At 41.3% G+C, this 26,501-nt stretch overlaps 1 long non-coding RNA gene and 1 other non-coding gene across 2 annotated transcripts in view; one reads left to right on the top strand and one right to left on the bottom strand.

Annotated features, from left to right (window-relative positions):
- The window catches only part of LOC149122779 (uncharacterized), a 49,861-nt gene extending 24,254 nt beyond the window's left edge, over positions 1-25,607 (top strand). The window contains exon 3 of the long non-coding RNA XR_016219195.1: positions 25,425-25,607. This is a non-coding gene — a long non-coding RNA (uncharacterized LOC149122779). The remainder of the gene's footprint in view (positions 1-25,424) is intronic.
- On the bottom strand, positions 3,445-3,536 carry LOC149122780 (small nucleolar RNA U83B). The gene has a single exon (XR_016220045.1). It is a non-coding gene; the product is annotated as a small nucleolar RNA U83B (small nucleolar RNA).
- Positions 25,608-26,501: the final 894 nt, after the last annotated feature.

Genomic DNA, 26,501 nt, shown 5'->3' with positions numbered 1-26,501 from the left:
TGCACCCACGTGGGAGACCTGGAATAAACTCCTGGCTCCTGGCTTCAGATCTGTGCAGCTCCAGCTGTTGCAGCCATCTGGGGAGCGAACCAGCGGATGGAAGACTTCTCTCTCTCTCGCTCTTGCTCTCCCTCTGTTTCTGCCTCTGTAACTCTGTCTTTCAAATAAATAAATAAATCTTAAAAAAAAAAAAAAGAAAAGCAGGTAATGTCGTTATACAGTGCCTGCTAGGAAAAGGGGTTTTATTTATCTATTAAGTAGGAATAAAGGCCGGCACCGTAGCTCACTTGGCTAATCCTCCGCCTGCGGCGCCAGCACCCCGGGTTCTAGTGCCGGTTGGGGCGCCGGATTCTGTCCCGGTTGCTCCTCTTCCAGTCCAGCTCTCTGCTGTGGCCCAGTAAGGCAGTGGAGGATGGCCCAAGTGCTTGGACCCTGCACCTGCATGGGAGACCAGGAGGAAGCACCTGGCTCTTTGCGGGGGTGAACCAATGGAAGGAAGACCTTTCTCTCTGTCTCTCTCTCTCAATAACTCTGCCTGTCAAAAAAAAAAAAAAATAGGAATAAAACTTATAGGGCTTTATGGACATTAGATTACATAATCTCAGAAAAGCATTTGTTAAGTGCTGGTGTAAACCAAAGGGCTCATCATATTATATCGTCTCCCTTCCTTGCTACCATCACAGACATATGGTGGGTCAATCTCGGCTTCAGAGTCCCAGCGACAAACCTTACACTTACAGATAACACACGACATTGGGACGTGCAAAGCTCCTGTCCTGTGGGCAGTGTCCAGTGATTCCTGGGCTCAGAACCAGAGGGCTACCTTTGAGCAAAAGTGAGAGACGGGAGAGAAGCATCAGGGAGCAGTGTCTGTGCACGAAGAAACAGCAGGATCCCAGGCAGCCAACGGTGCAAGTGCAGGTTCATTCCTTGTGGCAATAAAGACCGCAGGAAGTTGGGAACAAGAGTTGCTCAGTGTGAGGCGGCAATGCCAGTTCTGGAGAATCTGTTTCCTAACAGGGGAAGCAGCCCGCGTCCAGACCCCTGGGGGCCGGGCTGGATTAAGGGGATCGTAGGATCCCAGCTGAGCAGGCTGGGGATCAGGCCGGATGCCAGTCCTGGGCAGGATATCATGCACTGGGCAAGAAAAACAGAGCAGAGGCCCAGCCCTGAGAGCAGAGGCCAGAGGAGCAGGGCGGGGGAGTGGGGCTCCCCTTTTTTTCTCCCTCCTCTTTTCGCCCCTCCCTCCCATCCTGTCCTGTTTCCTTCCAGGTGCTCAGGCCAAAACCACAAAGCATCCTTGACTGTTCTTTTTCTCTGACACCCCAGTTCTCTCCTCAGCAAAACCTTCTACTGTGTCTAGAGTTCCACTTGCTGCCACCATCCCGCTCCGGACACCTAAACAAATACCTCCTAATGCATTCTGATGGAATCCTTGTGAGGCTGCGTGAGAGAATGCTAGTCTGTTCAAGTGTGCTCCTGGCCTGTTTGTTTTAATGGTCTTTGGTGACTACATTTCTCTCTCTTTCTCCTGTGTTATTTCTTATGTGGAACTGTAAAGGGCCGTAACAACGTTTTCTGGGTTAAATTATTCATTCTTATTTCTCTGGTGATGCTGGAAGGACAGGTGGTTGATAAGAGTAAAATAAAAGGTAGTAGGCATTTGATGGTTAAAACACCACTGGCATGCTGGCATCACATACAGGAAAGCCTGGGTTCAAGTTCCTGCTCTGTTCCTGATTCCAGCTTCTTACTAATGTGCACCCTGGGAGACAGCAGGTGATGGCTCAACTACTTGGATCCCTGCCACCCACCCAACTTGGGGCACACGGATTGAAATCCTGGCTCCTGGCTGCAGCATGGCCCAACCCTAGCTGTTCCTAGCATTTGGGGAATGAACCAGCAGGTGTGATGTCTCTCTCTATTTCTGTCTTTCAAATAAATACAAAGTAAATAAGTAATTTAAAATAATAAAGGCCTTCCCAAATAAAGTCACTCAAAAGAACCATTTGTTCGCAAAGAAAATGCAGATTTACTCATACATAATTTCCAGAAGAAATTCAATATGACACCAATGTCCAGAGATAGCTACTTAAGATTCTTATCTCTAAAATTTATTTACCTGAAATATCATTTGTTTTTCAACTATTAAAAAGTATCTCCCAAGGTCATGGATTTTTAAGTTACTGTTTTGCAATTCTCCTTCTGTTTTTACAATGCGATTTTCAAAGAGCTCAGCAATCATTGGGGACATTGAGCTGAGAGTGGACACCCTTGGGAGGCTGGCAGCTCCGGGGGCCAGCTTTGGGGCCGACTTCCGGCTGGCAATTCTTGCTTTGATTTGACCTTGCTGATCAGCTTCTCTGGCTTGCCCGGCTACAGGCGCAGCTTTCTTGAGCTCTGGCCCTGACTGAAGACTGAGAGCCAGATACCAGCTTGAAGGATTAGAGGTAGAACCTGAGTTTGCAGAGATTTCCAATTGAAGGGCTCTGAAGGGAGCTTTGTCACTAATTAAATGAGCAACTCCTGGCTGCTTTCCACCAAGGTGCTGCTAACTTTCCTTGGCCTTTGAGGGTTTCTAACATCACCTGCAATCTCATCGAAACTTTAGTTTTCCTTTTGTCGCTTTCACTCCTTTTCAAACCTGTGGGTGTCTTTCTCATCTGTGTTTTGAGCCTATGCAAGGAATGTATCTGTCTATAATGACTTTATGTGACCTGGAAAATGGTGTGTCCTTACCCCATTGAGTGTTTTCTCTTTCCCACTAACTGTTTTCTTCTTCTCACCCATAGATCTTCCCCCGGGGAGTGGGAGTTTGGTGGGTGGGACCCATAGTTATTAATGCACAGGGTGTGTGACCTCTGCTCCTGGAGGAATGTGACGTCACATCGGCCTCTGCCCAGACTTCCTAAGTCTCTTCCCAGGATGTCTTTTCTAAAGGTGACTGTGGGGCCTGCATAAAGCCGCTGCCTGCAGTGCTGACATCCCCTATGGGTGCTGGTTTGAGTCCCAGCTGTTCTACTTTCTATCTAGCTCCCTGCTAATGGGCCTGTGAAAGCAGAAGACAGTCCTAGTGCTTGGTTAATTTCTATGAGACCTCAACTCATTTTTACCATCTCCACCAATGGACAGGTGGTGAGGGGCCTGAGCAGATTGCATCACCAGCAGGTTGGCATTTGGCAAGGCGGCCATAGAGCTCACAATGAGATTGGAGTTCCAAGCTCTGGCCATACCCTTGGAATCCTCGCCTATGTGTGGGGTTTGCCCTGTGAGTGAAGCTCCAGGTTCACTTATACTGATGGCCAATGAGCTAATGAGCCGACCAAAGGATCACTAAAAGAGAAATTCAGCCCGGGTTCTTTTTATTAATATATTTTTAAAAGCCATTGAATTTTTAACTTAATTTAAAAAATGTTTTATAGGTTTAATAATTTTTTCTTCTCCACTGTTCTCAGAAGAAAAGCAACAGGGAATGGATCCATAATGTGATTTGGGCACTGTGAGATTTAGAAATTTTTAGTATTTTACTAAACATTTATCCATATCCACTTCATATGTAGATATTCTATACATATACATACAATTTTTCTTGAAAGCAGGTATACTTGGGCCATCTTCTACTGCCTTCCCAGGTGATAGGAGAAAGCTGGATTGGAAATAGAGCAGCTGGGACTTGAACCAGTGCCCAAATGGGATGCCAGCTCTGCAGGTGGCAGCTTTACCTGCTACGCCACAGCGCCAGCCTTGAGAGTATGTTTTATTCATTTAAAAAAGTTCCAGGGGCTGGCGCTGTGGTGTAGCGGGTAAAGCCGCTGCCTGCAAAACCAGCATCCCATTTAGGTGCCGGTTTGAGTCCTGGCTGCTCCACTTCTGATTCAGCTCTCTGCTATGGCCTGGGAAAGCAGTAGAAGATGGCCCAAGCCCTTGGGCCCCTGCACCCATGTGGGAGACCTGGAAGAAGCTCCTGGCTCCTGGCTTTGGATCAGCCCAGCTCTGGCCGTTGCGATCACTTGGGGAGTGAACCAGCGGATGGAGGACCTCTTTCCCCTTCTCTGCCTCTGTAACTCTGCCTTGCAAATAAATAAATAAATCTTTTTAAAAAAAAAAAAAGTTCCATTCCAGGTACAGACTATGGAAAAGGCCAGTTACTCAAGAGAGATTTGTTGAACTGAAATGTGGAAACTGTAGAGAAGTTCTAGCAGATTTTGAAATAACTAGTGGTTCTATTATTTTAGGGTCCTTCAGCTGACCAGAAAATAATTCTGAGCTTGTTTTCCGACCCAGAAAAGCAGGCACCACCTGCTGCCTCTTCCCTTGATGACAGGAGGGACCTCAGTCCAGAGAGTTCCTGCTCAACATGGTCTGAATACGTTTAATGGCCCTGTGTGTAGTCCTAATACTTACAACTGCTTGAAACAATTACAGTCATCTGCAAGCTACTATTTTATAAGACAAGCCTACTAAATATTGATATAATACATGATAATTTTTATTACTGACACTTTAAAAATTCCTACAATCTTACAGGAAACATGGCTTTACTCTAGCCTGTAAAATGGCAAACTTTAGGCAGCTGAAATCACATGGGACCCCATTTTAAAGGAAAGTCTCAATTTATTTCCTATTATTTTCATAAGCAGTATAGAGTATGTGCACAAACCATAGTGTATGAAAAATAATGTTTAATACTTTTCTATTAAGATATTTAAGAGTTTGGTGCAATGGAATATGATACAACATGTTTGGTCTTTACATAAACAAAGATAATTCATTGATTCATTGGAAATTTCAAAGAAAGAACTTAGATTTCAACATATACATGGATAGATTTCAACATATCCATAGTTTTCAACAGTCATCTCTATATTTAGCAATCTGAGATAGTTAAACACTGCATATTCTAAAGAATTCCCAAGGGCATGACACCATACCAGGACTGTGAAACTCTGAGGGGAATCATGGTTCTAAACTGGGTGCTGTGCTCCACCCTCAGGGTGCAGTGCAAGCTGTACATATCAAACCTGTCCCAGCTTTTGCACGCTGTTGTGATGGGACTAATAACAATATTATTTTCCCTTGCTTATTGCTTTTGTCAAAACTAGCATTATACAGTTATCAGATTACAGGACATTATCTGATTCATAATGTGCTATTTTAATGTGGCTTTTGAATTATTTCCCATTAGTTGTAGGACTCAAACACAATTTTGTCTGAAAGGGGACAGATGAGAAACTCAGCTCTTTCATTTGCACTAAGTATACTTAGTGTTTTAAGGAATCCTGTAAAGGCACACACGGACCCTAGTACGGCTTGCTGAAGAAGTAAAAGAGCTTTTTTTTTAACTGACTGGTTTCTGACCACCCAAATAATTCTCTACTTAGAACTGATGCTCCTGGCCAGCGCCGTGGCTCACTTGGCTAATCCTCTGCCTGCAGCGCCGGCACTCTGGGTTCTAGACCTGGTCAGGGCACCGGATTCTGTCCCGGTTGCTCCTCTTCCAGTCCAGCTCTCTGCTGTGGCCCGGGAAGGCAATGGAGGATGGCCCAAGTGCTTGGGCCCTGCACCTGCATGGGAGACCAGGAGGAAGTACCTGGCTTCTGGCTTTGGATTGGTGCAGCGCACCGGCCGCAGCACACCGGCCATGGCAGCCATTTGGGGGATGAACCAACAGAAAAAGGAAGACCTTTCTCTCTGTCTCTCTCTCTCTCACTGTCAAACTCTGCCTGACCACTGACCACCTGCAGAAAATAAAATTCCAGGAGCTCAGGGTCAGGTCTACCATGCTGAGACCTGACACCTGATAAAGCCCAAGGGCCTCATACCCCACTCCGACCCCAAACTCCTGCCCGCTGGTGGTCACAGACTGAGCTTCTAGCTTGCCAGGAGTTACGGGAAGACCTGTGCTCTGGTAGACTGGGCTCATTTTCTCCTGTGTCACGCTGCTGGCCTTAGGTAAGGCTGGTGGGCCTCCCTGAGACTTGATGGCTTCAGGAACTGTGGGACCCAGGATGACCAGCCTGGGGCCAATCTGAATGGCCTGGGGGCCGTCTTAATCACCCTCATCCAACCTTGAGGGAGACAACAAGGACTATTTTGGAAATCAGCGAGGGGCTGGTAATAGGTGCAATGCTAGGTAGCTCCTAATGGTTTCTATCCCTAGGCAAGTTCCTGTGGACATTCTCATGAGACAAATTTGTTTTGGCATGTTTCACCATCAACTTCTCCTCATGGGCCTGCGTATATCCCTATGATTGTACAGGGCCTAGAGACTATGAGACCGAGTTGTAGGCCACTTAGGGCATGCCTGAGAAGCTGAGGCCTGCCTCCATCACTCCTACAACCTTACACAGACAGCAAGAAATCATAGGATTGTTCTGGAACTCAGTGAGAGGTTAATGAAACCTAGCATTGAGCAGATCTGAACAGTACCAGTGCCCAGGCCTTGCTTGCAGACAGAGCCTCTATACCTGTTTTGTGCCCAGTAGAGTTCTGTGATCCTGAATCATCAGCATCTGATAGGTTTATATCAGGCAGTGAGCCCACACCAGCAGGAAGACAGACCATGACAGAGTGAGCCTTGGTCCTACCTCCTCAAGGATGCGCAGGTCTTGGTGGGCTGTGGGCTCAGGATGTACTCCAGTAACATGGCATTTGTGGAGAAAGGATGAGGAGTCAGTCAGAGCCTAATGCAGGCCCTTCGAAGGCATTTCCCTATTCTACACTGAATCACACATCAACTGCAGATTTGAGACAAATTTGAGTTGGCACTAATTTTATAGGACTGAATCAGCAAAAACACATCAAGAGTGGATGGGGTGGGGAAAACTAGATAGCATAAGGTGCTGTCTAGTGTTAGATAGCAAAAGTATCCACAGGCTCGGAGGATAAGCTGCTCAGAATTTAGGACAGTTAACAAAGGAAGTCAGGTTACTAAAACTAATCCTCCAATGTGCAGATGACGTCACACATCAGTAAGAGCCAAGAACTTCCAGGGAACCATGACCTCACCTAAAGAGCAAAATAAGGTGCCAGAAGCCAACCACCTGGAAGTTGAACCTTCTAAATGCTCAGATGAACATTTCAAAATCTGTTGCCAAGAAACTCAGTGAAACTCAAGAGTACACGCATAAATGATTCAATATTCTGACAGAGATTTGGTAGAGATATGGAAATCGTTAGACAAAAATCAAGCAGAGATCCTTCAGCTGAAAAGTACACTAAGTGAAATTAAAAATGTGATAGAAGGCATCAATAGCAGAACAGATCAAACAGAAGAAGGAGTCAGGGAGCCTGAAGACAGGCTCTTTGAAAAAGTGTTGGATGAGAAAAAAGAAAAAAAATCAAGAGGAATGAAGAAAACTTATGGGAAATGTGGAATAGCATGAAAAGAGCAAATGTTTGAGTTACTAGGATTCACGCGGGACTTCAGAATGTTAGAGAACATATTCAATGAGATAATGACATAAAACTTCCCAAACCTAGATTAAATATAAAGAGAATACTCTCAAAGCTGCAAGAAAGAAAGAAGCAAATAATACATAAAAGGGTTCTAATTTCTCTGACTACAGATTTCTGAGCAGAAGCCTTACAGGCCAGGAGGGAATGGGATGAAGCTTTTATGGTGTTAAAAGGAAAAAATTGTCAGCCAAGAATACTGCATCTGGGGGCTGATGTTGTGGCTGATGCTGCTTACAATGTCCCCATCCCATAATGGAGTGCTGGTTGGAGGCTCAGCTGCTCCATTTCTAATCCAACTTCCTGCTAATGTGCTTAGGAAGGCAGTGGAAGATGGGCCTCTGTTACCCATATGGCAGACCAGGATGGAGTTCCTGGTTCCTGGCTTTGGCCTGGCCCAGCCCAGGCCATTGCATCCATTTTGGGAGAGATGAGGAGTCAGAGCCTAATGCAGGCCCTTCGAAGGCACATCAAGAGTGGATGGGGTGGGGCAAACTAGATAGCATAAGGTGCTGTCTAGTGTTAGAGATAGAAGATCTCTCTCTCTCTCTCTCTCTCTCTCTCTCTTGTTTCCTCTCTGTCACACTGCCCATTAAATAAGTAAATCTTTTTAAAAAATGAATGCTGTGTCTGGCAAAGCTGTCCTTCAGATATGAGAGACAGATAAAGACATTCCCAGACAAACAAAAGCTGAGAGCATTTATCACCATCAGACCTGTCTTGCAAGAAATGCTAAAGGCAGTTCTTCAAACTGAAAGAAACTGATGCTAATAAGTAAGAACAAAATATCAGACTGTAGAAAACTCACCTTCTGTTAAGAGTAACTAAAGAAACAAATTCAGAATTCCCTAATAGTGTGATTTTGATGTGTAAACCATTTAAATATTTGCTGTGAAATAAAAAAAAAACACAAAAACTAAAAACTATAATGTCTACATTAAAATGTTAAGAGACATGCAATACAGAAAGAGGTCACATGTAATGTCAAAAATTCAAAATGTGGGGGAGGACTGGAACACAAATGTGGAGTGCTTTATTAGGATTTCTTATCTATTTTCTGTTTGTCTCTTTCCCTGTCTTTATAACCAGTGTTGTTGTCATTTCAATACAGATTGTCAAAAGATTTTTGTAAGCCTCATGATAACCACAAAGAGAAACCTATAGCAGACTTGCCAAAAATAATAAGCAAGGAATCAAAGTATACCATTAGAGAAAATCACTTAACCACAAATGAAAAATGTGAGAGAGGGATAAAGAAAGGAAACACAATAAAAATACAAAGTAAGTATTAAAATAATAGTGGTAAGATTCCGCCTATCTTAATTCCCTTAAGTATTGACAGACTAAATTCCCCAATAGAAAGACATAGCATGACCAAATTGATTTAAAATGGGACTCAACTATGTGTTGCTTACAGGAAACTCACTTCACTTCTAAGGACACACATAGACTGAAAGAAAAATGATGCAACAAGATGCAAAGGGAATCCAAAAGAAAGCATAGGCAGACATACTTCTATCAGATGAGATAGATTTTAAATCAAAATCACTAATAAGAGAACACAAAAGTCATTATATAATGATACAGGATTCAACCTAGCAAGAGGAAATAATACTTGTAAATAATATGCACCCAGAAGTACAGCCTCAAATACATAAAGCAAATATTAATAGGCTATAGGTAGAGACAAATTTCAAAATAATAATAGGGAACTCTAACACCCCACTTTCATAAATGGACAGATCGGGGGCAGAGCCAAGATGGCGGAATAGTGAGGGTGCGCACTGATAGTCTGGGAAAATTTAGTTTAATAAAAGTGGAGTTACGGTAGCCTCAGAAAAAGGATCAGGAAAAAATTGCAGAGGAAACTCTTCTGGATCTAGTGGCTGTGACTCGGAGGACCTACTGGGAGAACAAGGTCGCCCACCGCGCAGAAGCCGAGCTGTGGGAGCCGCAGGGTCTGCGTGCCAGTGCAGGAAGGGGAGTGGATGTCACACAGACACCAGCGGGGACAGCAGGGACGCCCAGGGCTCCGAGTCCACACATCAGCGCTGGAAGGGGAGGTGAGCTCAGTAACCCGAGACATTGGCTGGGAAACGGCAGTCAGAATCTAGAGGGGAGCGGAAAGTTCACCAGACTGACTACAGGAGAGAAGGAAGGGGGGGGGGTACTGGTACAGACGAGTTTCTCTCTCTCTCCGCCAACCTTGCAAAGGCCAGCAAGAGACAAAGAGCAGGCCCCTCTCTAGATTTACATAACAACAGGGGAGAGCTAAGGAACTGAGTCGCTACAATTCAGTAGCCTAGGCAACCCAGTGGGAGTCCAGAGGAGAAACAGAGCCTGAACAGACTCTTTGGGTAGAAGCCAGAGATTGGAAGCAAAATACCATCAATTCTGCACAGCCGTGCGGTGCAGTATTACTTACCTCCTGAATAAATAAGTAAAATAAAATAAATAAATAAATAAATAAATAGAGAGAGATTTACCACACATAACCTGAGGGTGTCACCTTTGCACACCCGTAACCCGGAAGAACCAAGAAGAGCTCTCAGGCCATACCCATGTCAAGCCTCCAAGGCTCCTCCAACAGCAGGCAGTCCACTTAACACAGACATAGTATAAAATTTAAAAAAAAAAAAAACGCACAGTGAGGAAAGAAGAATTAACTATGCCAAGCAACAAACACAGAAATCAAGGGAAAAAGATCAACGATGACACTATGATGCCTCCAAATAAACAAAACACCCCAAGCCAAGATTATGAAGATGATGAGATAGAAGAAATGCAAGATACGGATTTCAAAAAATTTATGATAAGAACATTTAGAAGTTTTCAAAAGCAAATCCTTGAACTACAGAAATCCTTATTGGACAGGATTGAAAATCTCTCTCGTGAAAATGAAATTTTAAGGAAGAATAAAAATGAAATGCAGAAACTAGTAGAACAGGAAAGTGTGATAGTGAAGAGAAATCAAAATGAAATGAAGAGCTCAACAGATCAAATGACAAACACATTAGAGAGCCTTAAAAACAGAATGGGTGAAGCAGAAGAGAGAATATCGGACTTAGAAGACAGAGCACAGGAAAACATACAGTCAAACCAAAGAAAAGAAGAGGAAATTAGAAATCTAAAAAATATCATTGGGAATCTGCAGGATAGTATTAAAAAACCAACATTCGAGTTCTAGGAGTTCCTGAAGGCAAGGAGAGAGAGAAAGGATTAGAAGGCCTTTTTAGTGAGATACTAGCAGAGAACTTTCCAGGTTTGGAGAAGGACAGAGACATCCTAGTACAGGAAGCTCATATAACCCCCAATAAACATGACCAAAAGAGACCCTCACCACGACACGTTGTAATTAAACTCATCACAGTGAAACATAAAGAAAAGATCCTAAAATGTGCAAGAGAGAAACGTCAGATTACTCTCAGAGGATCTCCAACTAGACTCACAGCAGACTTCTCATCAGAAACACTACAGGCTAGGAAGGAATGGCAAGATATAGCACAGGTACTAAGAGAGAAAAACTGCCAGCCCAGAATATTATATCCTGCTAAGCTCTCATTTGTGAATGAAGATGAAATAAAGACCTTTCATAGCAAACAGAAATTGAAAGGCTTTTTGGCCACTCGTCCGGCCCTGCAAAAGATACTTAAAGATGTGCTACACTCAGAAACACAGAAACACGGCCATCAATATGAAAGAAGGTAAAGGAAGAACACCTACCAGTAAAAGAGCATGGGAAGCTCAAAGCATATAGTAGAAAATATCTCCGGGAAAATGTCAGGGCAAAGTCACTACATAGCAATAGCCACATTAAACATTAATGGTCTTAACTCTTCAGTTAAAAGACACGGATTGGCTGATTGGCTCAAGGAACAAAACCCAACTATTTGTTGCCTACAAGAAACACATCTCTCTAACAAAGATGCATGCAGACTGAAAGTGAAAGGTTGGAAAAAGATATTCCATGCCAACAGAAACCAAAAAAAGCAGGTGTAGCCATATTAATATCAGACAAAATAAACTTCAATACGAAAGCTGTTAAGAGAGACAAAGAGGGACACTATATAATGATTAAGGGTTCAATTCAACAGGAAGATGTAACTATTATAAATGTATATGCACCTAACTACAGGGCACCGGTCTATTTAAAAGATATGTTAAGGAACTTAAAGGGAGATTTAGATTCCAATACAATAGTACTGGGGGACTTCAATACTCCACTCTCAGAAACAGACAGATCATCCGGACAGAAGATCAACAAGGAAACAGCAGACTTAACTGACACTATTGCCCAAATGGATCTAACAGATATCTACAGAACTTTCAATCCTACATCTAAAGACTTCACATTCTTCTCAGCAGTGCATGGAACCTTCGCTAGGATTGATCACATACTAGGCCATAAAGCAAGTCTCAGCAAATTTAAAAGAATTAGAATCATACGATGCAGCTTCTCAGACCACAGCAGAATGAAGCTGGAAATTAGCAACTCAGGAAACCCTAGAAAGTATGCAAACACATGGAGACTGAACAATATGCTCCTGAATGAACAATGGGTCATTCAAGAAATCAAAAGAGAAATCAAAAATTTTCTGGAAGTAAATGAGGATAACAATACAACATATCAAAACCTATGGGATACAGCAAAAGCAGTATTGAGAGGCAAGTTTATAGCAATAGGTGCCTATATCAAGAAATTGGAAAGGTACCAAATAAATGAGCTTTCAGCGCACCTCAAGGACCTAGAAAAACTGCAGCAAACCAAACACAAATCTAGTGGGAGAAGAGAAATAATTAAAATCAGAGAAGAAATTAACAGGATTGAATCCAAAAAAACATTACAAAAAATCAGCCAAGTGAAGAGCTGGTTTTTTGAAAAAATAAACAAAATTGGCCCATTGGCTCGACTAACTAAAAAAAGAAGAGAAAAGACCCAAATCAATAAAATCAGAGATGAAAAAGAAAACGTAACAACAGACACCACAGAAATAAAAAGAATCATCAGAAATTACTACAAGGACTTGTATGCCAGCAAACAGGAAAATCTATCAGAAATGGATAGATTCCTGGACACATGCAATCTACCAAAATTGAACCATGAAGACATAGAAAACCTAAATAGACCCATAACTGAAACAGAAATTGAAACAGTAATAAAGGCCCTCCCAACAAAGAAAAGCCCAGGACCAGATGGATTCACTGCTGAATTCTACCAGACATTTAAAGAAGAACTAATTCCATTTCTTCTCAAACTATTCAGAACAATCAAAAAAGAGGGAATCCTCCCAAATTCTTTCTATGAAGCCAGCATCACCTTAATCCCTAAGCCAGAGAAAGATGCAGCACTGAAAGAAAATTATAGACCAATATCCCTGATGAACATAGACGCAAAAACCCTCAATAAAATTCTGGCCAATAGAATACAACAACACATCAGAAAAATCATCCACCCAGACCAAGTGGGATTTATCCCTGGTATGCAGGGATGGTTCAACATTCGCAAATCAATCAATGTGATTCACCACATTAACAGACTGCAGAAGAAAAACCATATTATTATCTCAGTAGATGCAGAGAAAGCATTTGATAAAATTCAACACCCTTTCATGATGAAAATTCTAAGCAAATTAGGTATAGAAGGAACATTCCTCAATATAATCAAAGCAATTTATGAAAAACCCATGGTCAGCATCCTATTGAATGGGGAAAAGTTGGAAGCATTTCCACTGAGATCTGGCACCAGAAAGAATGCCCACTTTCACCACTGCTATTTAACATAGTTCTGGAAGTTTTAGCCAGAGCCATCAGACAAGAAAAAGAAATCAAAGGAATACAAATTGAGAAAGAAGAAGTCAAACTATCCCTCTTCGCAGACGATATGATTCTTTACTTAGAGGATCCAAAGAACTCTACTAAGAGACTATTGGAACTCATAGAGGATTTGGCAAAGTGGCAGGTTATAAAATCAATGCACAAAAATCAACAGCCTTTGTATACACAAGCAATGCCACGGCTGAGAAAGAACTGCTAAGATCAATCCCATTCACAATAGCTACAAAAACAATCAAATACCTTGGAATAAACTTAACCAAGGACGTTAAAGATCTCTACGATGAGAATTACAAAATCTTAAAGAAAGAAATAGAAGAGGATACCAAGAAATGGAAAAATCTTCCATGCTCATGGATTGGAAGAATCAACATCTTAAAAATGTCCATTTTCCCAAAAGCAATTTATAGATTCAATGCAATACCAATCAGGTTACCAAAATCATTCTTCTCAGATCTAGAAAAAATGATGCTGAAATTCATATGGAGGCACAAGAGATCTCGAATAGCTAAAGAAATCTTGTACAATAAAAACAAAACCGGAGGCATCACAATACCAGATTTCAGGACATACTACAGGGCAGTTGTAATCAAAACAGCATGGTACTGCTACAGAAACAGATGGATAGACCAATGGAACAGAATTGAAACACCAGAAATCAACCCAAACATCTACAGCCAACTTCTATTTGATCAAGGATCCAAAACCAATCCCTGGAGTAAGGACAGTCTATTCAATAAATGGTGCTGGGAAAACTGGATTTCCACGTGCAGAAGCATGAAGCAAGACCCCTACCTTACACCTTACACAAAAATCCACTCAACATGGATTAAAGACCTAAATCTACGACCTGACACCATCAAGTTATTAGAGAACATTGGAGAAACCCTTCAAGATATTGGCACAGGCAAAGAGTTTCTGGAAAAGACCCGGGAGGCACAGGCAGTCAAAGCCAAATTCAACTATTGGGATTGCATCAAATTGAGAAGTTTCTGTACTGCAAAAGAAACAGTCAGGAGAGTGAAGAGACAACCGACAGAATGGGAAAAAATATTTGCAAACTATGCAACAGATAAAGGGTTAATAACCAGAATCTACAAAGAGATCAAGAAACTCCACAAAAACAAAACCAACAACCCACTTAAGAGATGGGCCAAGGACCTCAATAGACATTTTTCAAAAAAGGAAATCCAAATGGCCAACAGGCACATGAAAAAATGTTCAAGGTCACTAGCAATCAGGGAAATGCAAATCAAAACCACAATGAGGTTTCACCTCACCCCAGTTAGAATGGCTCACATACAGAATCTACCAACAACAGATGCTGGCGAGGATGTGGGGAAAAAGGGACACTAATCCACTGTTGGTGGGAATGCAAACTGGTCAAGCCACTATGGAAGTCAGTCTGGAAATTCCTCAGAAACCTGAATATAACCCTACCGTTCGACCCAGCCATCCCACTCCTTGGAATTTACCCAAAGGAATTTAAATTGGCAAACAAAAAAGCGGTCTGCACCCTAATGTTTATTGCAGCACAATTCACAATAGCCAAGACTGGAACCAACCTAAATGCCCATTAACGGTAGACTGGATAAAGAAATTATGGGATGTGTACTCTTTAGAATACTATACCGCAGTAAGAAACAATGAAATCGAATCATTTGCAACAAAATGGAGGAATCTGGAACACATCATGCTGAGTGAAATAAGCCAGTCCCAAAGGGACAAATATCATATGTTCTCCCTGATCGGTGACAACTGACTGAACACCATAAAGGAAACCTCCTGAAGTGAAATGGACACTATGAGAAACGGTGACTTGATCAGCATAGCCCTGACTGTTAATGAACAACTTAATACATTATCCCTCTTACTAGTTTTTTTGTCTGTTCTACTTAATATGACTGGTTTAATTCTGTAATTAATACACAGTTATTCTTAAGTGTTGAAATTTAACTGAAATGCGATCCCTGTTAAACATAAGAGTGGGAATAAGAGAGGGAAGAGATGTACAATTTGGGACATGCTCAAGCTGACTTGCCCCAAATGGTAGAGTTAGAAACATACCAGGGGACTCCAATTCAATCCCATCAAGGTGGCATGTACTAATGCCATCTCACTAGTCCAAGTGATCAATTTCTCTTCACAATTGATCATAATGAAAGTACTAAGAGTCAAAGGGATCACATAAACAAGTCTAGTGTCTGCTAATACTAACCGATAGAATAAATAAAGGGGAGAGTGATCCAACATGGGAAGCGACACAGCAGACTCATAGAATGGCAGATGTCCTAAACAGCACTCTGGCCTCAGAATCAGCCCTAAAGGCATTCCGATCTGGCTGAAAAGCCCATGAGAGTATTTCAGGCATGGAAAGCCAAGACACTCTGGCAAATAAATAAATAAATAAATAAAATAAACAAAACCTAAATGAAAGATCTCTGTGAGTGAGATCCCAGTGGAAAGAACAGGTCTTCAAAGAAGGAGGTACTTTTCTCTGAAGGGAGGAGAGAACCTCCACTTTGGCTATGACCTTGTCTGAACAAGATAAGAGTCGGAGAACTCAAGGGGCTTCCATAGCCTTGGAAACTCATGACTGGAGCATAGGGAGATTACTGATGCCATAGACAGGAGTGTCAATTTGTAAAGTCAACAACAGGAGTCACTGTGCACTTACTCCTCATGTAGGATCTCTGTCTTTAATGTGTTGTACATTGAGATTTAATGCTATAATGAGTACTCAAACAGTATATTTCACTTTGTATTTCTATGGGGGTGCAAACTGTTGAAATCTTTACTTAATGTATACTAAGCTGATCTTCTGTAAAAAAAAAATTATCAATACCCAACTTGACTCTCACTGGGATTAAACATGACAATAGGTCTGATCTGATTTCATCATCATTTAAAAAATCATCTATTGTTTTTCACTTTATGTTTCTGTGTGGGAGCAAACTGTTGAAATCTTTACTTAATATATGCTAAACTGATCCTCTGTATATAAAGAGAATCAAAATGAATCTTGATGTGAACGGAAGGGGAGAGGGAGTGGGAAAGGGGAGGGTTGCGGGTGGGAGGGACGTTATGGGGGGGAAGCCATTGTAATCCATAAGCTGTACTTTGGAAATTTATATTCATTAAATAAAAGTTAAAAAAAATAAATGGACAGATCAACGAGACAGAAAATTGACAAAAAAATAGCTGGATTAAATTGTACCCTACATTGATTTTACCTAACAGACATCTACAGAGCTTTACATTCAACAGCTGAAGTATACACATTCTTCTAAATAGCAACATGGAACATTTTCCAGGATAGATTATATGGTAAGTCATAAACAAGTCTCAACAAATTTATATCTAGCTTTTTTTCTGACAACAATGGAATAAAGAAAAGAAATCAGTAACAACAGAAACTTTGGAAACTTCACAAATATATGGAAATTTAAAAAAATGCTAATCCTGGACAATCAATGGATCAAAGGAGAAATTAAGAAGGAAATTTTAAAGGTTCTTGAAATGAATGAAAATGTAAACACAGCATACCAGTGCCTGTGAAATACAGCAATAGTGGTTCAGGAGCGAAGTATATAGCAATCAAAGCCTGCATCAAAAAAACAGAAAGAACTCAAATAAACAACTTAATGTACTTCAAGGAACTAGAAAAAGAAAAACAGATCAAATCCAAAATTGGTAATAGGAAATACAAAACTCAGAACATAAATAAATAAATACAAAAAAAAAAAAAACAATGAAATGACGAGCCAAATGAAAAGATGAAAAAAGTGACAAACCTTTAGCTATTCTAATCATGAAAAAAGGATTTGAATATATAAAATCAGAGATGAAAATGGAGACATTGCTACTGACACCACACAAATAAAAAAGATTGTTAGAGATGACCGTAAACAACTATTGGCAAGAAATTTGATAATGTAGGAAAAATGGGCAAATTCTTAGACACATGTTCCTTATCAAGATTGAGTCATTTGGGGCCTGCTCTGTGGTGTAGTGGGTAAAGCTTCTGCTCATGGTGCCGGCATCCATATGGGCCCAGATTCGAGTCCTGGCTGCTCCACTTCCAATCCCGCTCTCTGCTAATGTACCTGGGAAAGCAGCAGGAGATGGCCCAAGTGTTGGCCCCCTGCTACCCACATGGGAGACCTGGATAAGCTCTTGGCTGCTGGCTTTGGCCTGGCCCAGCCCTTGCCATTGCAGCCGTTTGGGAAGTGAACTGTGGTTGGAAGATCTCTCTCTAATTTTCCCTCTCTCTCTATAACTCTGCCTATCAAATAAAAAAAAAAAAAACACTTTTTTGTTTGTTTAAAAAGCAGAATTACAGAGAGAGAAGAGATACACACACACACACACACACACACACAGAGAGAGAGAGAGAGAGCGGGAGAGAGGGAGAGGGAGAGAGAGTGAGTGAGCATAGTCTTTCATCCACTGTTTCACTCCCCAAATGGCTGCAATAGCCAGGACTGAGCCAGGCTGAAGCCAGGAGCCAGGAGCCACTTACTGGTCTCCCAAATGGGTGGCAGGGGCCCAAGTACTTGGGCCATCCTCTGCTGCTTTCCCAGGCACATTATTAGGGAGCTGGACTGGAAGTGGAGCAGATGGGACTCCAACTAGTGCCTTATATGAGATGCCAGTGCTGCAGGCCACAGCTGGTTTTTTTGTTTGTTTTTTCAAATTTTGCTACATCTTTGCTCCATATTAAAGTTTCAGCAATTGTTTCCTTTTTTTAAGATTTATTTTTATTTATTTGAAAGACAGAGTTACAGAGAGAAGTAGAGACAGAAAGAGAGGTCTTCCATCTGCTGGTTCACTCCCCAGATGGCTGCAATGGCCAGAGCTGCGCCTATCCGAAGCCAGGAGCCCGGAGCTTCTTCTGGGTCTCCCATGCTGGTGTAGGGGCCCAACGATGTGGGCCATCTTCTACTGCTCTCCCAGGCCATAACAGAGAGCTGGATTGGAAGAGGAGCAGCCGGGACTAGAACTGGAGCCCATATGGGATGCTGGCACTTCAGGCCAGGGCTTTAACCCACTGCGACACAGCACCAACCCCAATAAATAAATATTTTTTAAAAAAATTGAGTCATTTTAGGTAAGCTATATTTTTCTAAACATTTTTTTTTCATTTCACTGAAGCTCTCAAATTTGAAGCTTTTTCAAATTCAATTCATTTATAATTTCTTACTTTCTTTTTGATGTGTGCAATTTCTTTAGCTATGCCCTTCGTCCTGTTTTAACATTGTTTTCCTTTGTATCTGAGAAATCTTCATTTCTCCTCATTTGTTAATGCAGATTTCATTTGTAGAGCAGTTTTAGCTCCATAGCAGAAAGCATAAGTTTTCATATATCCCCTTCATCCACATATGCAGTTTCCCCTACCATCAGTATCCCACACTGCAGTGCTCCATTCATTAGAACTGATGAGCCAATACTGACCCATCATTGCCACCCCAAATCCATAGTTTACATGGAACTCATTCTTAGTGTTGTATATTCTATGGGCTTGACAAATGTATAATGAAATTCATCTACTTTTATAGAATTATACTTTCATTGCCCTGAAAATTCTCTGTGCTCTGCTTATTTCTCCAGAGAGAGAGAAAGAGAGAGAAATACTGGTGTCTTTGTTGTCTTGATGTATGCTTTCCTAGTAACGTATGATGCTGAGCATATTTTTGTAAACCCTGTCATCTGTAAATCTTCGGTAAGGTATCTCTTTAGGTGTCCTGCCCAATTTTAGAGTTGTCTTCTAGTTGTTGAGTTTTAATAGCTCTTTGTATAACTACCCTTTACCAATATATCTTATGCAAATATTTCCTTCATGTGTTCTTGCCTTCCCATTTGCTTGACAGTTTCTTTTGCAGTTCACAAGTTTTTAATTTTAATAACTTATCCATCTTTCTTTTATGGATTATTACTCTGGTGTTATATATATATAAAAAGTAATTGTCAAATCCAAGGTCATCTAGATTTTTCTTTAAGTTATCCTTTGGGAATTTTATGTTTTACATTTAGGTCTGTGACCCATTTTCAATTGGTTTTTGTGAAGCATGTAAGGTTGATGTAGATTCATTATTTTGCACATGGATTTCCAGTTGTCCTAGAACTGTTTTGTTGAGAAGACTATCCTTTCTCCATTGAATTTCCTTTTCCCCTTTGCTGAAGGTGAGATTATATTTCTGTAGGTCTATATCAGGGTTTTCTAATCTGTTCCACTTATCTATATATCATTTTTTGGCACTATAACCCTGTCTTGATTGCTATAGTCTTCGAGTCAGGTCCTGTCAGCCTTCGTTAATTCGTCTCGTTCAATAATGTTTTGTTTATTCTGGGTCTTTTGTCTCTCCATATAAATTTTAGACTCAGATTGTCAATATCACAAAACAATTTGCTGAGGAGCTGGTGGTTTGGACTGCTGCCTGTGATGCCAGCATCCCATATGAGTGCCGATCTGAGTCCCGGCTGCTCTGCTTCTGATCCAGCTTCCTGATAAGGAGCCCAGAAAAGCAGCAGAGGGTGGCCTGGGTACTTGGGCTCCTGCCACCTTTGTGAGAGACCCAGATGGAGTTCCTAGTTCCTGGCTTCAGCCTGGTCCAGCATCGGCCACTGCAGCCATTTAGAGGTGAACCAGAGGAAGGAAGATCTCTCTTATCTGTCTCTTGCTCTCCTTCTCTCTAACTCTGCCTTCCAAACAAATAAGTAAATAATAATCTTTTTTTTTTTTTGACAGGCAGAGTGGACAGTGAGAGAGAGAGACAGAGAGAAAGGTCTTCCTTTAGCCGTTGGTTCACCCTCCAATGGCTGCCGCGGCCGGCGCACCGCGCTGATCCGATGGCAGGAGCCAGGACCCAGGTGCTTTTCCTGGTCTCCCATGGGGTGCAGGGCCCAAGCACCTGGGCCATCCTCCACTGCACTCCCTGGCCACAGCAGAGAGCTGGCCTGGAAGAGGGGCAACCGGGACAGAATCCGGCTCCCCGACCGGGACTAGAACCCGGTGTGCCGGCGCCGCTAGGCGGAGGATTAGCCTAGTGAGCCGCAGCGCCGGCAGTAAATAAAAATCTTTTTAAAAATTTGCTGGAACTTTGAGATCACATTAAATCGATCGATAAAGTTGAGGGAAAATACTATTTTAGGATTAATGATTCCCATGAATTCCTGACCATGAATGTGGGCTGTCTCTCCATTTACTTAGTTTTCCTTTGATTTTTTCATTAAAGTTCTGTTTTTCCTGAAATAGATCTTCTATACATTTTGCTCCATTTATACTTAAAAATTTCATTTTGAGAGTGTTAACATAATTGGTGGAGGTCTTTAATACTAATACTGTTTTTATTTATATACTCACTTTTATTATCAGTCTTGCCCTGGGTTTGACAATTTAGTCTTTTCATGATTAATTTTTGTATTTTATTTTATTTTATTTTTTAAAGATTTATTTATTTATTTGAAAGTCAGAGTTACACAGAAAGAGGAGAGGCAGAGAGAGAAAGAGGTTTTCCATCCTCTGGTTCACTCCCCAATTGGCTGTAACAGCCAGGGCTGGGCCAGTCCAAAGCCAGGAGCCAGAAGCTTCCTCTGGGTCTTCCCATGTAGGTACAGGGGCCCAAGGACTTGGACCGTCTTCTACTGCTTTCCCAGGGCATAACAGAGAGCTAGATTGGAAGTGGAGCAGCTGGGACTTGAACTGCTGCCCATATAGGATGCCGGCACTGCAGGCGGCAGCTTTACCTGCTACGCCACAGCTCTAGCCCTAATTTATGTATTTTAAAGACATAATTAATTTCTACTCATTCATGTTATTTTTTTATGTTGCTGTTTAAACAATTTGTAAGATAGATACTTACCTCATTAACTTTCAGTCTTTTATGAAGAATTTTTCTGAGTTAAAAATCTTCTAATTTTCACTGTACTTTCTTCTTTGCTCAACACTGTATTTATAAATGCTTTTTTAGAATTTCAAGCAGATAGATATTTCTAGTATCTTAACTGGTAAAATTTCTAGTTAACTTTTCTATGTTCAAGGAATCTGATGTGAAAAAAAGAATCTGATATGCGTGATAGAAATCTATAAGAATTTGTTAAGATATGATTTACATTCATAAATGCTGCCCATGTATTTGAAAACAATGCATGGTCTGCAGCGCTTGGACACATTTATATATATGAGTATCTATCCATCTCCATCGAATTTTTTCAACCTATATTCTTGATTTTTTCTCATGTGCTTTATTAGTTACTAAGAGATATGAACTTCTTTTGTAACTGTGATTGCTGCATCCTATATTGTGAGGTTATCAGTTCATAATAGTCTAAAATTGTCTTCCCTGCGAGTTAAACATTCACTGTAATTATTGATTTATATATGCCACATTATTTGTAGTTTTCTATTTCTCTTTTTTGGCATTCCTTTTAATTTTTTTTTTTATCAATTTGGAAGTTACACATTTTCTCTGTATAGTTTTAGTCATTACCCTAGAAATCATAACTTGGACACTTAATTTATCCAAGACTAAACTTCATTAGTAAAAATAATTTAAAAAAAATAAATTATATACGAGTTCTGAAAGTAGGAACTTTAACTCTATTACTTTTTTTAAAAAAATGTATTTATTTATTTGAGAGGCAGAATCACAGAGAGAGAGAGAGTGAGAGAGAGAGAGAGAGAGAGATCTGCTGGTTCACTCCCCAAGTGGCCTTAACTGCCAGGGCTGGGCCAGGCCGAAGCCAGGAGCCAGGAGCCAGGAGCTTCTTCCAGATCTCCCACATGGGTGGCAGGGGCCCAAGCCCCTGGGCCATCTTCTGCTGCTTTCCCAGGAGCATTAGTAGGGAACTGGTTCGGAGGCAAAACAGCCAGAACTTGAAGTGGCGTGCCCTTAAGGGATACAGGTGCAGGTGGCCACTTAACCTGTGTTGTGCCATGATGCCAGCCCCTCTCTGCCCCTTCTTGACTTAGAGGGTTATTGTGCTAAAATACTGTAAGATATTATGATCGCTATTTTATTCACTTTGTTCCTCACTCTGATCACTTTGCTTCTGTGTCAACTACATTCTTTAAACTGTCTTTTAGAGAGGGTCTCCTTATGGTAACACTTTCCAGTTTGCATTTTCTGACAATGTGTTTTTCTCCTGGTCTTTAAAGGATATTTAAATCTAGCTTAGTAACTTTGGGTCCATCCTCCCAACCCCCATAATACTGAAGAAACATTCCACTGTATTCTGTCCTTTTCGAAGAGTCAGCTGGCAGGCCAACTGTTGAGCTTTGTAAGATAATTTGGCTTTTTCTTTTTCTAATGAATTTCTCTTGTCTTCATTTTTTTTGACAGGCCTGACTATGGCTTATTATTTGTCTTCTTGATAATTGTTGGTTTTCTTGATCCTGTGGATTGTCATCTTTCCTGGAAAAAGTCTCAATTGTCATCTCTTCAACTACATGGGGTTTTCATAAAAATCCTGTGCATATTTTTCATAATAAGCATTCATAGAAAATGCATATTAGGAAAAAAAACTTATGCACGGATTTAATTTTTTTTCCAAAATAAACTTATACTAACTTGGTATAATATTCTGAGCAGGATCTAGTTTTAGGCACTAAGAAGTTTGAAAACAGCCCTCAGCTGAACAATAGGAATTTTGCTGAAATTAAAGCAAGAACAAATACCAGATCTATGGTAAAGGTTGGGTAAAAGACTGGTGAAATAACTGATACCTTATGAAAAATTTATGATGACAATAACTTAATTAACTCAAAAGTTTACGAATGGATAACACATTTTCAGATGAGACAGGATGATTTTGAAAGTGAAGACCACAGTGAAAGACCACCAACACCAATTTGCAAGGAAAATATTCATCTTGTTCATGCCCTAATTTAAAAAGACCTAGCAGAAATGATAGCCAACATTATAGATATCTCAATTGATTCAGCTCGCACAAGTCTGAGTGAAAAAACTAAAGTGTAGAAAACTTTCTGCTCAATGGGTGCTGTGCTTATGTCAGTTGCAGAAAAAAAGCAGAGCTTCTAATGGAAATTTTAAATGAGTAGGATCAAGATCTTGAAGTATTTCTTCCAGGAATTGTAGGAGATGAAACACGGCTTTAGCATTATGATCCTGAGATCCTGAGGACAAAGCACAATCAAAGCAATGGCTATTAAGACGTAGAAGTGGTCCAATCAAAGTAAAGCAGACTGGTTAAAAGCAAAATTCATAGAGCAACTGTGGGGTTCTTTTTTCATTTGTTTTTCGTTTTCTGGTTTTTTTTTGTTTGTTTTTTGTTTTTTGTTTTTTTTTTTTTGAGGGGCTGGTGGTGTGGTGCAGCAGGTGGAGCCACTGTCTGCAACACTGACATCCCATATAGGATAGTTTGTTCTAGTTCTAGGTGCTCTGCTTCCAATCCAACTCCCTGCTAATGCTCTTAAGAAAGTAGAGGAGGATGGCCCATGGATCCTGATACCTCTGTGGGAGTTCTGGGTGGAGTTCTGGGCTCCTGACTTTGGCTTGGCCCAGCCCTGGTATTGCAGTCATCTGGGGAGCTAAGCAGCAGAAGCCTGATCTTTCTCTCTCTGTGTCTCCCTCTCTGGGTCATCCTGCCTTTCAACTAACTAACTAACTAACCTACTAACTAAATCTTTTATATAGACCCTTCAACAGGAGAGTTTGTTGTCTGTCCCTTAATATGAGTAATGGTTTAAAATTTTCCTGTTAAAGCTGTCATTTTGACATTATCTTATATGTTGTACAATACTTTGATTACTCGTTAACATACATTTATAGAATATCTGATTTAGATATCTTTATGGTAGACATTAGTACTGCTTGTAAATAACTGGTACTTTCCCCTTTCCTTATACATCCTGTCCCCTGTGACTATTCCTGGACAATAAATTTGCAAACTGAGACAGTTGTTCAAACTCTTTCCTTTTTCCTTGGCACAGCAATGGTTAACCTTTGCGCCAGCAGTCAGGTTCCTTCAGTGACCTTGGTGAACAGAGCCCCCTGCTGATCTAGTGTCTTAATCAGCTTGGGCTGTCACCAATTCCATAGACTGGGTGGCTGAATCAACAGACTTTGTTCCCCTGGCTGCAAGTTTGAGATCAGGGGGCCAACATAGTTGGGTTCTAGAGAGGGCTTTCTTTCTGGTGGTTGCCTTCTCTTTGTGCTCACGTGGCAAATCCTTGGTGCATATGCAAGGGAAGAGGGAGAAGAAAGCAAGTTCCCTGGTGTCCCTTCTTACAAGGTCACTAATCCCATCGTGAGGCCCCACCCTCATGACCTAAACCTAACCACCTCCCAAAGGTTCCAGCTCCAAGTTCCATAATAACGAGAGTCAAAGCTTCAGCAGATGAATCAGAAGCTGCCGCATAAGGGCAGACATTGAGGCGTAACAGGTTAAGCCACCACCTGCGATGCCGGCATCCCACACGGGTGCCGGCTCATGTCCTGGCTGCTCCACTTGTAATTCAGCTCCCTGCTAATGCACCTGGGGAAGCAGTGGAGGAGGGCCTAAGTCCCTGCGTCCCTGCACCCACATGGGAGACCTGGGTGAAGCTCCCGCAGCTCTGGCTCCTGGCCATGGTGGCCATTTGGGGAGTGAACCAGCGGTTGGACGCTCTCTCTCTCTTTCTCTCTTTCTCTGGTTCTCCTTCTCTCCAAAACCCTGCCTTTCAAATAATATAAATAAATATTTAAAATATAAAATGAATTAATATTTAAATTATACAAATAAATATAAACGTATAAAAGAAGATGTGCACAGAGGACACACAGCTCAGTCCACAGTGGTGGGTTTGCAGCATCAGAAAGAACTAATGTGGTGACGAGATCTGGGGACTGTTTGTTACCACAGCATAACTTCAACCACCCAGACTGATATCTCTTGGTAGGTGAATAGATTTTAATTTAAAATAAATAGTGATGCCAGCGCTTAGCACAACATGACTGTATATGGAAAAGTTGGTGACAGGGCTGTTATTAAGTGTTTTCTCTGTGGAAATGCAAATCTTTAGAACATTGTGCTTTCTTGGGGCCAGCACTGTGGTATAGCAGGTAAAGCCTCTGCCGGAAGTGCCGGCATCCCATATGGCACCGGTTCAAGTCCTGGCTGCTCCACTTCCATTCCAGCTCTCTGCTTTGGCCTGTGAAAGCAGTGGAAGATGGCCCAAGGCCTTGGGCCCCTGCACCTCGTGGGAGACCCAGCAAAAGCTCCTGGCTCCTGGCTTCAGATCAGCACAGCTCTGGCTGTTGCAGCCAATTGGCGAGTGAACCAACAGATGGAAGACCTCTCTCTCTGTCTCTCTCTCTCTGCCTCTCCTTCTCTCTGTGTAACTTCGACTTTCAAATAAATAAATAAATATTTTTTAAAAAAGAATATTGTGCTTATCTCCTGCTGACCTTCATAATCAATTATTAAACCTGTGACAATAACATGACATCAGCAGAATCAACTTTTTTCTGTGGTTTTGATCCTGAAGGGTAGACAGTGAAAGTAGCTGCTTAAACAGCCTTCATACGTACCATGGATTCATATGTCTGTTGCAACGTGAAGCTTGTCTTTGATTATCTTGACTCTCTTCTGGAGTAACCAGAATGCTAATCTTAAGAAATTCTGCCTATAGATATTTAGAGTCATTTGGAAATTGACCATACAAATGTCAAGTACATGGATTTCAAATCTTTTATTATCACAGCTAAGAGGTTTCAAGGTTCCTCTAAACCTAAAAGTCCTTTAGAGAACTTAAAATGAAGAGAATTGTTCAATAGTGGGTTAATATAATTGGTGTTGTAATTAACACATGGAAACCAGCCTTTATCAACAGTTGCTGACATGAGCACAGGTGCCAATGATTCTACTGCCTAATGATAGGAACAGAGCATTCTCACAAAAGGAACTGTGTGTAGACATACATACAATGTTTTAGTGAAATGCCTTTGCAATGGGATTATTTATGCCAGATGGACTCAAGTGCAATCCATCAACCACCTCTATTTGAACACCAATAAAGGGCAACAACTCTAAAGAGATCAAGAACAAAATCACTCTTGGAAGGCACTGCAATAGCAAAGGTGGCTTGGGGTTCATTGGCCTTGGATTCAACCTCCAGATATGCCACTCCCAAGCTGTGTGACAGCAGACCACTTAACCTTTCCAAAACCAGCATTCTTATCTGTAAAATCACACCCACCTCACTGAGCTATTGT

The sequence above is a fragment of the Oryctolagus cuniculus genome, chromosome 13 (assembly GCF_051225735.1).
Source record: "Oryctolagus cuniculus isolate XC-2025 breed Fujian yellow rabbit chromosome 13, ASM5122573v1, whole genome shotgun sequence".
Taxonomy (NCBI): domain Eukaryota; kingdom Metazoa; phylum Chordata; class Mammalia; order Lagomorpha; family Leporidae; genus Oryctolagus; species Oryctolagus cuniculus.
This window is presented reverse-complemented; position numbering and strand designations above follow the sequence as displayed.